Genomic DNA, 16,790 nt, shown 5'->3' on the forward strand with positions numbered 1-16,790 from the left:
TATGGGAAAAACAGTACATCCACTTTTAATTTTATGGTTTTATGGTACAGTGTGGCAAACAAAGTACATCCACTATGAACATATCTCCAAGTGATGACGTAAAATGCTAGTTCGAAATTCGTGTTGGTGCATCTCCAGGCACTTCAAACGTATTTTTTAAAGTTTGGGAAAATAGTGTATTGTTGTGTGACAACGTAAAATAATAGTCCAAAATTCATGTTGCTGCATCTCCAGACAGTTCAAGTGTTGGTGTGGTGATGGAGGGGGGTGGGGATATAGTAGGTTGACAACTTGTGTTTTACAGTAGAGAAATATTTTTCTGAATCAGCATATTTTAACGCACAAAAGACTTTAGTCCCAAATCTGTCAGTGGCGCCAATACTGCATTATTTCCAAAGTCAACTGGCAGTAGCAGTTTTTTCAGTGTCTGCGGAAAGGGAAGGACATCATATTGTGCCTACCTGTCTTTAAGTTCCAGAAAACAGATTGGCAAACCATTCCATATTTTGTGAGGCTGTGAATATTTAGGCCTAAAAATGTCAGGAATACGGTAGGGTTCTAAACGAGAGACCCAGAACCAGTATGTGGGAAATGGCAGCACCAGCTATTCGGCCAGAAGTAGTAGTCCCTGCACGTCTCGGAAAGGCGCAACATTATTATTGAGAAGAAAAAGGATGAGATTGTGGATTGGATGATTCACTCCTCTTCTCAGTCACAGTAGGATAACCAGGAGAGTCTGACACCATGCCGTGGAGCCAGGGTCACAGCATTTCTCCTGTTCCTCCTCCTTGCAGCCCCAGAGAAGGCTTTTAGTGGTGTCCTTTCTATCTTCAATGCCTCTTCCTAGTGGGTACCTTTATTTTTACTAAGAAGTGGCAAAAAACCACACCACACTCTACAGCAGACAGACAAGAGAGTCTTTCTGTTAACAACTTGTGTGAGAGCAATGACTGTTTGAGCTGCCCTAAGAAGGAGGTTCAGGAGGAGTTTTTTCTCCATGAGGAGAGCACACAAAACCACAGCCATGTGCAAAATGTGCAACATTAAAATAAGCAATGGACATTCAAACACAATCATAGGTGCCTTAGCTCTATTGCAGCACATGGCATCACCGGATAATTTGGGAAAATATAACTGGACAGCTTTTTCAAAAAAGTCTGTACTGCTCCTCCTGGTCCTCTTTTTGGCAATCAAACGCATCCCCTAGCAATACAGTGTGCTTGTCATGATCATCATTATTAGTGTTGAGTGAATCTAAGCATCCGAAGTGGAAATCGATCTGAAGTTTAGGAAAAATTTGATTGGCAACAAATACAAATTTCCTGACGCTTCATGGTAACAAATAGATTTTTTCCTAAAATAGCGACTACATGTGTTACAAAGGGAAAGTAAGAAGCTCGGGAACAAGAGATCACCCATAATGCAGTGCAGCCAGTCAATCAGCAGATGGAGATCCTCTGTGATGCCACAGCCCTATAAAAATCCTAATCCAACCATTTTGCAGTGAACTGAGGATAGAGACAGAGGTGCCAAGTGCTAGGGACAGTTTTTGACAAAGCTTAAATTGAATAATCTTGGATAGGGAGACTGCAGGAACAGGGACAGTTTAGGGAGATCATAGGGAGAGTTTTTATTCACTGTAGGGAGAGCATAGGGATAGTGTTAGGAATTGAACAGTGTGCACCTTGTTTAAAAGATAAGCAATTCCATTACTACTTGATTCTCAAATTGTGCTGAATATGCTGTGTAATGTAATTGTTATTGGTTGTCGCCTTTGTTAAATATATAATCAATTATATTACGCCTTGATTCTCAAATGGGGGTGAATAAGTAGTGTAATTTAACTGTTATTGGGGTGTACCCCTTGTTAACCTCTTGCCGCCACGCTAACGCCGAAAGGCGTCATCGCGGCGGCTCCCCCAGGCTACACTAACGCCAATAGGCGTCATCTCGCGTGAGCCGAGATTTCCTGTGAACGCGCGCACATAGGCGCGCGCGCTCACAGGAACGGAAGGTAAGAGAGTTCATCTCCAGCCTGCCAGCGGCGATCGTTCGCTGGCAGGCTGGAGATGTGTTTTTTTTAACCCCTAACAGGTATATTAGAAGCTGTTTTGATAACAGCGTCTAATATACCTGCTACCTGGTCCTCTGGTGGTCCCCTTTGTTTGGATCGACCACCAGAGGACACAGGTAGCTCAGTAGAGTCCCACCAAGCACCACTACACTACACTACACCCCCCCCCGTCACTTATTAACCCCTTATTAGCCCCTGATCACCCCATATAGACTCCCTGATCACCCCCCTGTCATTGATTACCCCCCTGTCATTGATTACCCCCCTGTAAAGCTCCATTCAGACGTCCGCATGATTTTTACGGACCCACTGATAGATGGATCGGATCCGCAAAACGCATCCGGACGTCTGAATGAAGCCTTACAGGGGCATGATCAATGACTGTGGTGATCACCCCATATAGACTCCCTGATCACCCCCCTGTCATTGATTACCCCCCTGTCATTGATTACCCCCCTGTAAAGCTCCATTCAGACGTCCGCATGATTTTTACGGATCCACTGATAGATGGATCGGATCCGCAAAACGCATCCGGACGTCTGAATGAAGCCTTACAGGGGCATGATCAATGACTGTGGTGATCACCCCATATAGACTCCCTGATCACCCCCCTGTAAAGCTCCATTCAGATGTCCGCATGATTTTTACGGATGCACTGATAGATGGATCGGATCCGCAAAACGCATCCGGACGTCTGAATGAAGCCTTACAGGGGCATGATCAATGACTGTGGTGATCACCCCCCTGTCATTGATTACCCCCCTGTAAAGCTCCATTCAGATGTCTGCATGATTTTTACGGATGCACTGATAGATGGATCGGATCCGCAAAACGCATCCGGACGTCTGAATGAAGCCTTACAGGGGCGTGATCAATGACTGTGGTGATCACCCCATATAGACTCCCTGATCACCCCCCTGTCATTGATTACCCCCCTGTCATTGATTACCCCCCTGTAAAGCTCCATTCAGATGTCCGCATTATTTTTACGGATCCACTGATAGATGGATCGGATCCGCAAAACGCATCCGGACGTCTGAATGAAGCCTTACAGGGGCATGATCAATGACTGTGGTGATCACCCCATATAGACTCCCTGATCACCCCCCTGTCATTGATTACCCCCCTGTAAAGCTCCATTCAGACGTCCGCATGATTTTTACGGATCCACTGATAGATGGATCGGATCCGCAAAACGCATCCGGACGTCTGAATGAAGCCTTACAGGGGCATGATCAATGACTGTGGTGATCACCCCATATAGACTCCCTGATCACCCCCCTGTCATTGATTACCCCCCTGTCATTGATTACCCCCCTGTAAAGCTCCATTCAGACGTCCGCATGATTTTTACGGATCCACTGATAGATGGATCGGATCCGCAAAACGCATCCGGACGTCTGAATGAAGCCTTACAGGGGCGTGATCAATGACTGTGGTGATCACCCCATATAGACTCCCTGATCACCCCCCTGTCATTGATCACCCCCCTGTCATTGATCAACCCCCCTGTCATTGATCACCCCCCCTGTCATTGATCACCCCTCTGTAAGGCTCCATTCAGACATTTTTTTGGCCCAAGTTAGCGGAATTATTATTATTTTTTTCTTACAAAGTCTCATATTCCACTAACTTGTGTCAAAAAATAAAATCTCACATGAACTCACCATACCCCTCACGGAAACCAAATGCGTAAAATTTTTTAGACATTTATATTCCAGACTTCTTCTCACGTTTTAGGGCCCCTAGAATGCCAGGGCAGTATAAATACCCCACATGTGACCCCATTTCGGAAAGAAGACACCCCCAGGTATTCCGTGAGGGGCATATTGAGTCCATGAAAGATTGAAATTTTTGTCCCAAGTTAGCGGAACGGGAGACTTTGTGAGAAAAAAATTAAAAATATCAATTTCCGCTAACTTGTGCCAAAAAAAAAAAATTTCTATGAACTCGCCATGCCCCTCATTGAATACCTTGGGGTGTCTTCTTTCCAAAATGGGGTCACATGTGGGGTATTTATACTGCCCTGGCATTCTAAGGGCCCCAAAGCGTGAGAAGAAGTCTGGTATCCAAATGTCTAAAAATGCCCTCCTAAAAGGAATTTGGGCACCTTTGCGCATCTAGGCTGCAAAAAAGTGTCACACATCTGGTATCGCCGTACTCAGGAGAAGTTGGGGAATGTGTTTTGGGGTGTCATTTTACATATACCCATGCTGGGTGAGAGAAATATCTTGGTCAAATGCCAACTTTGTATAAAAAAATGGGAAAAGTTGTCTTTTGCCAAGATATTTCTCTCACCCAGCATGGGTATATGTAAAATGACACCCCAAAACACATTCCCCAACTTCTCCTGAATACGGCGATACCACATGTGTGACACTTTTTTGCAGCCTAGGTGGGCAAAGGGGCCCATGTTCCAAAGAGCACCTTTAGGATTTCACAGGTCATTTACCTACTTACCACACATTAGGGCCCCTGGAAAATGCCAGGGCAGTATAACTACCCCACAAGTGACCCCATTTTGGAAAGAAGACACCCCAAGGTATTCCGTGAGGGGCATGGCAAGTTCCTAGAATTTTTTATTTTTTGTCACAAGTTAGTGGAAAATGCTGATTTTTTTTTTTATTTTTTTTTTTCATACAAAGTCTCATATTCCACCAACTTGTGACAAAAAATAAAAACTTCCATGAACTCACTATGCCCATCAGCGAATACCTTGGGGTCTCTTCTTTCCAAAATGGGGTCACTTGTGGGGTAGTTATACTGCCCTGGCATTCTAGGGGCCCAAATGTGTGGTAAGGAGTTTGAAATCAAATTCTGTAAAAAATGACCTGTGAAATCCGAAAGGTGCTCTTTGGAATATGGGCCCCTTTGCCCACCTAGGCTGCAAAAAAGTGTCACACATCTGGTATCCCCGTACTCAGGAGAAGGTGGGGAATGTGTTTTGGGGTGTCATTTTACATATACCCCTGCTGGGTGAGAGAAATATCTTGGCAAAAGACAACTTTTCCCATTTTTTTATACAAAGTTGGCATTTGACCAAGATATTTATCTCACCCAGCATGGGTATATGTAAAAAGACACCCCAAAACACATTCCTCAACTTCTCCTGAATACAGAGATACCAGATGTGTGACACTTTTTTGCAGCCTAGGTGGGCAAAGGGGCCCATATTCCAAAGAGCACCTTTCGGATTTCACAGGTCATTTTTTACAGAATTTGATTTCAAACTCCTTACCACACATTCGGGCCCCTAGAATGCCAGGGCAGTATAACTACCCCACAAGTGACCCCATTTTGGAAAGAAGAGACCCCAAGGTATTCGCTGATGGGCATAGTGAGTTCATGGAAGTTTTTATTTTTTGTCACAAGTTAGTGGAATATGAGACTTTGTATGAAAAAAAAAAAAATCATAATTTTCCACTAACTTGTGACAAAAAATAAAAAATTCTAGGAACTTGCCATGCCCCTCACGGAATACCTTGGGGTGTCTTCTTTCCAAAATGGGGTCACTTGTGGGGTAGTTATACTGCCCTGGCATTCTAGGGGCCCGAATGTGTGGTAAGGAGTTTGAAATCAAATTCTGTAAAAAATGACCTGTGAAATCCGAAAGGTGCTCTTTGGAATATGGGCCCCTTTGCCCACCTAGGCTGCAAAAAAGTGTCACACATCTGGTATTGCCGTACTCAGGAGAAGGTGGGGAATGTGTTTTGGGGTGTCATTTTACATATACCCATGCTGGGTGAGAGAAATATCTTGGCAAAAGACAACTTTTCCCATTTTTTTATACAAAGTTGGCATTTGACCAAGATATTTATCTCACCCAGCATGGGTATATGTAAAATGACACCCCAAAACACATTCCTCAACTTCTCCTGAGTACGGAGATACCAGATGTGTGACACTTTTTTGCAGCCTAGGTGGGCAAAGGGGCCCACATTCCAAAGAGCACCTTTCGGATTTCACTGGTCATTTTTTACAGAATTTGATTTCAAACTCCTTACCACACATTTGGGCCCCTAGAATGCCAGGGCAGTATAACTACCCCACAAGTGACCCCATTTTGGAAAGAAGAGAGCCCAAGGTATTTCGTGATGGGCATAGTGAGTTCATAGAAGTTTTTATTTTTTGTCACAAGTTAGTGGAATATGAGACTTTGTAAGAAAAAAAAAAAAAAAAAAAAATCATCATTTTCCGCTAACTTGTGACAAAAAATAAAAAGTTCTATGAACTCACTATGCCCATCAGCGAATACCTTAGGGTGTGTACTTTCCGAAATGGGGTCATTTGTGGGGTGTTTGTACTGTATGGCCATTGTAGAACCTCAGGAAACATGACAGGTGCTCAGAAAGTCAGAGCTGCTTCAAAAAGCGGAAATTCACATTTTTGTACCATAGTTTGTAAACGCTATAACTTTTACCCAAACCATTTTTTTTTTACCCAAACATTTTTTTTTTATCAAAGACATGTAGAACTATAAATTTAGAGCAAAATTTCTATATGGATCTCGTTTTTTTTGCAAAATTTTACAACTGAAAGTGAAAAATGTCATTTTTTTGCAAAAAAATCGTTAAATTTCGATTAATAACAAAAAAAGTAAAAATGTCAGCAGCAATGAAATACCACCAAATGAAAGCTCTATTAGTGAGAAGAAAAGGAGGTAAAATTCATTTGGGTGGTAAGTTGCATGACCGAGCAATAAACGGTGAAAGTAGTGTAGTGCCGATTTGTAAAAAAGGGCCTGGTCTTTAGGGGGGTATAAACCTGTGGTCCTTAAGTGGTTAAATAGATACGCAGATTTATTATGCCTTGATTCTCAAATTGGGGTAAATAATTAGTGTAATTTAACTGTTATTGGGGTTTTTACCTTGTTTTATAGATAAGTAATTTCATTAGGCCTTGATTCTCAAATTTGTGTGAATAAGCTGTGTAATTTAATTGTTATTGCGGTGCCCATCTTGTTTCTTAGATAAGCAATCCCATTAGGCTTTGACTCTCAAATTGGGGTTAATAAGTAGAGTAATTTAACTGTTATTTTGGTGTCCCCCTTGTTAAACAGATATGCTGATTTATTTTGCCTTGATTCTCAAATTGGGGTTAACAAGTAGTGTAATTTAGCTATTATTAGGGTTTCCCCCATGATTTTTAGATAAGTAATTCCATTCTCAAATTGGGGTGAATAAGCTGTGTAATTTAACTGTTATTGGGGTGTCCATCTTGTTTATTAGATAAGCAATCCCATTAGGCCTTGATTCTCAAATAGGGGTTAATAAGCTGTCTAGTACAACTGTAATTGCGGTTTCCACATTGACATTGAATAACTTACTTTATATATACAGTTACTTTGCGTTATGTCCAACATACAAGTGCCTGGGCCCACTGAGAGAACAGGCAGTGTCAAAAATGTTGCCGGCAGAAGTAACAGCAGAAGAAGGGGGTGATAGCAGCAGCCGCAGCAACAGGCCAGAGCTGCTACTGTCATCCTGAGGTCGTGTTTTGACCAGCGATCCAGCTGTCCTTGAATTGTTGACTTGGTCTTTAATATCATCTCAACTGACATCAGACACCCACAGCCAAGAGTTGGAGGGTTCATCTGACACCACACTTAGTTGGCATTGCCCAGGAACAAGCTCTGTGCCCTCATCTGTCCTGGACCTGCCTCGTTCTTTTTCTGCTCCTTCTTATCGGGAACTATTGTATGCTGCTTGTGTAGTGTGCCACATATGTGTGTATGGTCCACTCCAAATTGTTTTGTATAGTATGATGTCATTTTGCACTATTTCTTTGTCTATGCTGCTGAATCCATATTACAGGCTGGTAACATGCATTACATACTTCCACCACCAGAGGTCACCATCACACCATTTATATAGTGCAGCCACAGGAAGTTAGAGGGAGATTAGGAGTTGTGAGTTAGGAGGTAGGAGAGAAGACAGGCTTATCTCTGTTCTCCCACGCCTAGCCCGGAGAACCAATTTACCTCAACCTTTGAGTCCAAGATTAGGACTATCTGATCCTACACTGTAGATTACCCTTCCAGGGTATAAAGTGGATTATCACTTTGAGGACTGCAACCTTTTAAAATAATGAAGCAGAGAGTTTGCCTGCCGTGAGGGAGATCGCCCTTGGGTTGCTGGATTACTGAACTATAGACTATTGGCAAAGGAAGATAACTGCTGTTTATCAGTTTTTAGTCACCTTTGCATTAGGTGTACAGTTTCTAAGCTACAGGCTGCCCACCATAACCAAGGACATAAAGGCCATCTGTTAGAATACTTACTTACAGAGGATCTAAACTACTATTGAAAGGCTGAGTGACAAAAGCAAGATCAGGAACCAAATACAAGTAAGAACATCACCTCTACTAAAGTGAGCTGGAGCTAACCTCTACACTTCACCTCAAGGAGCCTACTAATTTGGATTTGCAGCTTTACCCTTTTTGCCATCTGTATGCAAGAGAAAGTGATTATATTGGATGCCTTACTACAACTGACAAGTAAGTTCCTGTTTGGTTTAACTACTGCCTCATTCTTCATTCTTCTGCTCCATCTCTTAATTGCACCTTAAGGTGCTGGCGTCATGAACTACAACACAGGGGCCCAGCCACCAAAGCACCCTAAGCTTACACACTACCATCAAGGGCACCTCAACTTCCATCTGGCTGGTGTTCCCCGCAACCGAGAGTGCCCCGTAGGATTTAGTGCTGTCTTCCCATCCCCTGCATGTCGGCCCAGGGGACAACTTAAAGGGAACCTGTCATCAAATTTATGCTGATCTCACTGAGGACAGCATTAAATGGTGACAGAAGTGCTGATTTCAGCGGTGTGTCACTCATGAGCTAAAAGTAAGTTGTTGCTGAGAACCAGCATCATAATCATTGCAGCATAGGCCTTGAAAAGAGTCAAATCTACCTGAGAACAGTCATGGTTATTCATAATCTCCTGCACTCTCACCCATCTGCTGATGATTGGCAGTTCTCTCCTAGAGAGAAAGGGAGAAAACTAGGTAGAAGCCTGTCAGTCATCAGCAGGGAAAGGGCAGGGAGAGCAGGAATTTATGAATAACCATGACTCTTCTCAGGTGGCCGGGACTCTTTTCCAGGCCCAGTCTGCAATGATTGTGATGTTGGTTCTCGGCAACCACTTACTTATAACTTTTAAATGACAGACTGCGGAAATCAACTCAGCTGTCTCTACTTTATACTGCTGTTAGTATGGGCAGCATAAACTTGATGACAGGTTCCCTATTAACTGTGAGTAAATGAACTACTACACCCACCGGCTCACTACCACTGCACTCACTATCCCCTGTGTTCCGGCACGTTGCCCTTGCTCTGCTCTGCTTTTCAGCGAGGACAAGCTTAATGAGGACAGTCAGCAGCTACTGCCCAGCCCAGATTTGGAGGAGAGGTCTGCTGTTTCCATCTGTAGGCATGCAAGAGCAGGTGTTGCGAGGGGTCAGGGATGAAGCTATGATATTGTTTTGTTGATAGTGAAATAAATGATGAGAAGACAGTAGTGGATGATGATGTAACCGATCTCATGTGGCAGCCGGGTGAAGAGGGGGTTTCCTCATAATCATCAGGGGGTGAGGGTGGCAGCTTGCCGTGAGAAAGTAGCAGGGTGGCAGTGTGTGGCTGAGCCAGCAGGGTGCAAGTGTGGCTGTGAGCCAGCAGGGTGTATACCTTATGCTACTCAGGAGCCTACCTGTCCGGAAACAACTAGCGGTGCATGGATTCAGATAGGCAGTAACATAGTAACATAGTTTGTAAGGCAGAAAAAAATACCTATGTCCAACCAGTTTGGCTTGTTATCTTGCAAGTTGCAGTGGAAGGCAAAAAAGATGGCAAAAGGAAGGCAAAAAAAAAGTGCGAGGTAGAAGCCACTTTAGGGGGAAAAAATTACTTTCCTACTCAGGCAATCAGAACAACTCCCTGGATGAACGACCCTTCACTAGTAGCTATAACCTGTAATATTATTATTACACTCCAGAAATATATCCAGGCCCCTCTTGAATTCTTTTAGTGAACTCGCCATCACCACCTCCTCAGGCAGAGTTCCATAGTCTCACTGCTCTTACCGTAAAGAATCCTCTTCTATGTTTGTGTACAAACCTTCTTTCCTCTGGATGCAGAGGATGTCCCCTTGTCACAGTCCTGGAGATAAATAGTGTTGATCACGAATATTCGTATTGCAAATATTTATCGCAAATATCAGCACTTCGAGAATTCGCGAATATTTAGAATATAGTGTGATATATTCGTAATTTTGAATATTCGAGATTTTTTTTTAATCAGTGTCACGATCCCCACTCTCGGGCCACGTCACTGGGGTGAATTATATTAGTGAGCTCATCAAGTTATCACAGAAATTCCCACCCACCTACTCTAGATGACGGAATTATGCTAACTTACTCCCCTAGATTCTAACACCCCAATATTTTCTATCACAATAGCTGCCACCACCTATACTATAAGGCAATAGGGGCCTATACTCAGATACTATCTCAACCCAAATTTAACACAGTAACACAAGTTATCTATATGGGACCTAAAATCCTCTGAAACACTACTGGTAACGTTATTCCCTCCGAAAGAGCAAGTTCTATAAAACCACAAGGAAGGGATTTATACATTTTTTAATTTAATACACAATAGTGCAGTGCAATACAAAAAGAAAGTGTGAGATAAAACATACAAATATACATACAATAACAATTCAGTAAAACAGATAAAATAAAAGGGATAAAATCCAGAATATTGGCTTACTGAGATGCAGCAGTTATATTCCGGCTGTGGGGACAGCTGAAGATATGGGCAGTCACTCCAAACGATGTTAAAGCCCAAAATGGCTGACATTTACCTGTTCCCAAACACCCATTTTTATCCCCCTCTCAGCCGAGGGGTGGGCTGTGAGGGAACCTCCCTCCTTTCGGTCCGGCCTTCTGGGACGTCTGATATTATTCAAGTTTCTGCCCCACCTTCCCAGAAGACTGACTGAGGTGGCAATATGAATCACGGCGATTCCTCGCTGTATGACAGGGACTGCGGGTACAGGTATGATCCCATAATCTGAGTCTCTTCGTCCTGGTCATACAAACACCAAATATGATTGAGTTATGATTTCCAGAAGGCCAGATCCTGAATACTGAGAAATGCCTCCTGTCCAGTATGGCGTGCATAGACTTTGCCCGAAGCCCATGTCAGGCTGAGCACAATTATTAGGGTTCTGAGGCTAGGGGTGCCATGAGGTCGGAGTTATGGCTTCTGATATTATTTCATTCATCTACTGAATGGGTTAGACCACCCACTGGTCTAGCAGTCAACATGTCTAGGGTGGCTGTGCATTTTAAGTATCCCCCTCCCAGGTCTTCATTAGGATGCCCAAATGGTTTGCAATTTGCAGGCCAGTGCTAAATGGGGGCTTCCTCTGAGAATGTGGAGTGTCTCACCTAGTCTTCAGACGGGTTGGCATCTAGAAGAACCATTTGCATTTGCTTAATAGATCAATAGCCACTGCTATATAATTAGCTATTGATAATGTAAGTTTAGGAGAATATGAGATCTATCTATCTATCTATCTATCCATCTATCTGTCTATTTACCTTGAATTTTGTTACAATCAGTACACATGATCCCTCCCCGCTTCTAGCTTGTGGGCCAATGAGAAGGCTGCAATATCTTTGACTTTAGGAGTAGTGTTGATTGAGAATTTTCGTAATGCGAATTTTCATAATGCAAATTTTTCTAAAAATTTTTTTTCAATTGCCGATTTCCGCAATCAAGAAAATAATGACTGGAGATAACAAATTCTCGAATATATGGCGAGTATTTGGCCAAATATTCACGAAATATCACGAATTTGAATGTTGCCCGTGCCGCTCATCATTAGAGATAAATAGATGATGGGACAGAGCTCTGTACTGACCCCTGATACAGTATATTTATACATAGTTATTAGATCTCCCCTGAATCATCTTTTTTCTAAAGTGAATAACTCTAATTTTGATAATCTTTCAGGGTACTGTAGTCCACCCTTTCCATTTATTACTTTAGTTGCCCTCCTCTGAACCCCTTTCAAACTCTGCTATGTCTGCCTTGTTCACAGGAGCCCAGAACTATACACAGTAATCCATGTGTGGTCTGACTAGTGATTTGTAAAGTGGCAGGACTATGTTCTCATCACGGGCATATATTCCTCTTTTGATGTAACCCATTATATTATTTGCCATGGCAGCAGCTGCCTGACAGTGGTTTTTACAGCTTAGTTTTCTGTTCACTAAAATTCCTAGGTCCTTTTCCATATCAGTGTTACCCAGTGCTTTACCATTTAGTATGTACTGGTGACTTTCATTATTCCTTCCCATGTGCATAACCTTTCATTTCTTAGTGTTAAGCCTCATCTGCCACTTCTCTGCCCAAGCCTCCAATCTGTCCAGATCCATCTGTAGCAGTATACTGTCCTCTTTAGTTTCATCTTACGCAGTTTTTCAGTAGCAGGCAGTAAGCACGCAGTGGTTGAGGTAAACTGCTATGCTCGCCGATGTGGGAATTTTTTACTATGTCGCATAGCTGTATGTAGGATTGGTGGGCAGAAGGTAAAGCCAGGCCAGGGTGCCAATGTTGGCACCATGGCCTTGCGTCAACACATGTGTCACCATAATGTGGCCTGTGAAAACCGTGGCACTAATGTAGTGGCACAGCCTGACTGCATCTCCCAGTGGTCCGCACCTCTTCTCCATCAGTCAAGGCTCTACCACCTAAGCAGAAGGTAGCTGTGTTTCCTTCCTATCGTCTACTGGTACCAACTGTATCAGCCCTGAACACATATGTTGCGCAGAAGGAGGGTCAGTCCTTGAGGCTGTTGGTGTCTGGTACAGTTCACAGCAGTGCCGACGTGTGAAGCTATAACTATGGTCAAGGACAATATATGTCCCAGCCCACTGGGTAAATGTGGTTCCTGCCCAGACACACCAGCAACTTGGCCAGGTGATGATAATGCCGCCTCTGCATACTCATCTTGTGATTTCAACAACCTAATTTTTATTTAAGTTTTGTACAAGGCATACAGCAAACACGAGATAAGTAGGTCAAGGCTCATACATAAACATGGTCATGGTAGACACATGTATGACTCAATGACATTCTCAGATGACACATTAATACCTAATAAATGACCTACATACAGGGGCATAGCTGAGGGGGTGCAGAGGTAGCAGTCAATACTGGGCCCAGGAGCCTTAGGGGGCCCAAAGACCCTTGTGCCGCATAAGAAGACACCAGTGTTATAGAAAGTGCAATGCTGGTCAAGGTAGCCCTCTGGCTGGAGGAGGAGTTAGAAAAGAGTTAGGTCAAAAATTTGGCTTGCTGGGGGGGACCGCCGTTTGTATCTTTGCCACGAAGGCTATGTGCTTCCCTGCCCCCTGGCCACACAGCACTGAGGGAAGGGGGGCCCAAGCTGAACTCTCGTACCAGGACCCATGAGCCTTTAGCTACCTCCCTGCCTACATATAAGGCTAAGAAAGTGCAACAAAGCGTTTAGTAGTAAGAGAAAGCACAGATATGCAGAGTGAGTAGAAAAGAAGAATAAGAAAATGAAAAGGAAAGCATAGAAAGTATAAAGGCTTTTTTTTTTAAAAGTGCACTAACTTGCTCAAGGTGCTGGCAATGTCCAGGAGACTGTCCCTCTTTTCAGCTATTCTTATGTGGTGAGTAAAGCTCTTCTGGACTTGTAGAAAGAACGGTCTGTAGCTACACAGTTTAATCTACAACATTCAAATTCGTTGGAATTCAACATTGCTCATGCTATTGGATCTGTACGAGCAGCGGAAAGCCGTGAACAGGTTTGTCATGCACCAGACCACCTCAGCAGGGAGCATGTGTTGTTTCTAGGTCGAGCAGTGGCAGCTCATACCATCCATGTTGCAGTTGTCCCTCATTCCTCTCATACTGTATGTATCTGAGAACAGATGCTTACGCTCATGCAGCAGGAGGCGATGGAGGAAGAAGAACAGCTAACAAATCTTGCTGTCCACCCTGTAGCTGTAGGGGACCCACAATGAGATACTACCATGGAATAGAAGGATAAGGTTGAGGTGCTTCCACTGGAAGGGGAGTTGGAGTTGGAGGAGCAAGAGGATCATGATGATGATGACAGTGACACTGGCCACAACACCCAATGATCTCAGTGGGTGGTGGAGTTGGAAAGAATTGGCTCCTGGCATGCTGGCCAGAATAGCAATTGGCGTCCTGTAGACTCACTTGCTTATTACCAAGACAGGCGTATTATTGACATCAAGCACTCTGATGATTACTGGATAGACATGTTTTTAGACACTAGCTATCAAAGCAAAATGGAGGAATGTTTTCCTCCTGCCAAAAGAGAGGACAAATTACATTATTATCAGGTAACAATGTGTACACAGCTTGCCGCAGCTTCAGCGAGCAAAAGCCTGCTTCCAGCATGTCTGAAAGGGAGGCCCCTTTCCACCCCCGCAAAGTCACCACCCTCCCTCTGCCGCAAACAGCAGAAGCCATAGCTGCTGTAACAGCAGCAGCAGCAGCCAGTTCAGTCTCCTCAACATAGTTTTTTCACTTGCCTTGCCAGGGTGAGGCCAATCAACAAGCTGAGACCTCCTACCTTAGGGTATTTTTAAACTAGCGTTAATCTTTTCCGGCATTGAGTTCCGTCCTAGGGGCTCAATACCGGAAAAGAACTGATCAGTTTTATCTTAATGCATTCTGAATGGAGAGCATTCCAATTGAGGATGTATCAGGATGTCTTCAGTTCAGTCTTTTAGACTTTTCAGGATGGAGATAATACCGCAGCATACTGTGGTTTTATCTCCGTCCAAAATTCCGGAACCGGCATTTTTTCCCATTGACATGAATTAATGCCAGATCGGGACCCGAGTGTTCCGGCAAAACGAATCCAGCATTGCGGTCTGCACATGCTTAGACCGCAAAAATGTAAAAAAAAATAAATGCCGAATCCGCTTTTCCTGATGACACTGAAGAGACGGATCCGGCATTTCAATGCATTTGTCATAAGGATCAGGATCCTGATCCGTATGACAAATGCCATCAGTTTGCATGCGTTTTAACGGATCCGGCAGGCAGTTTTGGCGACGGAACCGCCTGCCGGAATCCTCTGCCGCAAGTGTGAAAATACCCTTAAAGAGGACCTTTCACCGATTATTACACTATGAACTAACTATACAGACATTCTCCGTTCTCCTGCTATGTCCTCCGGTATCTCCGTTCCCTAAGTTATGGTAGGTGGAGTCTACCCTTGTTCTTCTGTAGCGCTGGCCAATCGCATTGCAGAGCTCACAGCCTGGGAGAAAATAACCTCCCAGGCTGTGAGCTCTGCGCTGCGATTGGCCAGCTCTAGAGCAGAACAAGGGCAGACTCCGCCTACCATAACTTAGTGACTGGAATCTCCGCCTACCATAACTTAGTGAGCGGAGATACCGGAGGGCATAGCGGGAGAACGGAGCGGCGCCCGGGGATAATAGTAAGTGCAGTGAGATCCCCGGGCGCCGCTCTACATGTCTGTATAGTTAGTTCATAGTGTAATAATCGGTGAAAGGTCCTCTTTAATGCCATGGTTCAGGCCTACCTGCACTCTGGCTTGTCTGCAGCACATACCCTATTCCCTGACCCCATGGATTTCTAGGGAGACAGACTGGAAAAGTGGCCCGAAATGGCACAGTACGCTTCTTTCTTGCCCACCCTCCAGTGTCATGTTTTCAGTGCCGCAGGGGGCGTGGTGACACCCAAACGGACCAAGTTTTCCTCTGCCAGTGTTCAAAACATCAATTTTGTTAAAATGAATCAAGCCTGCCTTTGGGAAGTTTTTCATACTCCTCTGTCTGCCTGCCGTCCTGCCTACCATCACGTTCTCCATGCCTGCTGTTGCTGCCTCTATCATGCCACTGCCGCCTTCATTCCACTGCTGCTGCCTAACTACCATTTTGTTCTGTACAGCTGCTCCCGCTGCCTCCATCATGCCATTGCTGCCTTCGTGCCACTGCTGCTGCCTAATTACCATCATGTTCCATACGGCGGCTGCTGCTACCTCCATCATGCCGCTGCTGCGGCCTGCCTACCATCATGATTTGTACAGCTGCTGCCTACATCGTGCCACTGCCGCCTTCATGCCACTGCTGCAGCCTAACAACCATCATGTTTCATATGGCTGCTGCCTACATTATGCCACTGCTGCTGTCTGCCTACCAACATGTTCCATACGGCGGCTGCCATGGCCTCCGTCATGCCACTGCTGCGGCCTGTCTATATAGGCGAGTTTGTGATATACTGTAGGTGACTGTATTAAAGTATGTGACTAGGACATCACTGAGGTTATGCTGCCATCTATTGAGCAACTGCACTATCACAGTTGGATAATATACTGGATCTTTGAAGACATGTGACTTGTGCTGTGAAGAACATTTTGTGCCCACCCACTGGAAGGTCCTTTGGAATATACTGAAAGCAAATGTAAGAGAGCTTAAATAGCAATGCGTGTGCAGCAAGCCCATGAGAAGCCTGAGTGGAGTATAGGAGTAGTAGTGGCTCTGGCTGTTACAGTCAATCACAGAAGCTCTCCTCATACCGTTGCTCCCTAGGGCTGTGCAGTTAAAGGAGGGTGCACGCTTTACTCCGGCAGAGATCAGGGAAAGCATCCTATGCAGTGATGGCCAGTTCGCATTGTTC

The sequence above is a fragment of the Bufo bufo genome, chromosome 8 (assembly GCF_905171765.1).
Source record: "Bufo bufo chromosome 8, aBufBuf1.1, whole genome shotgun sequence".
Lineage (NCBI taxonomy): Eukaryota > Metazoa > Chordata > Amphibia > Anura > Bufonidae > Bufo > Bufo bufo.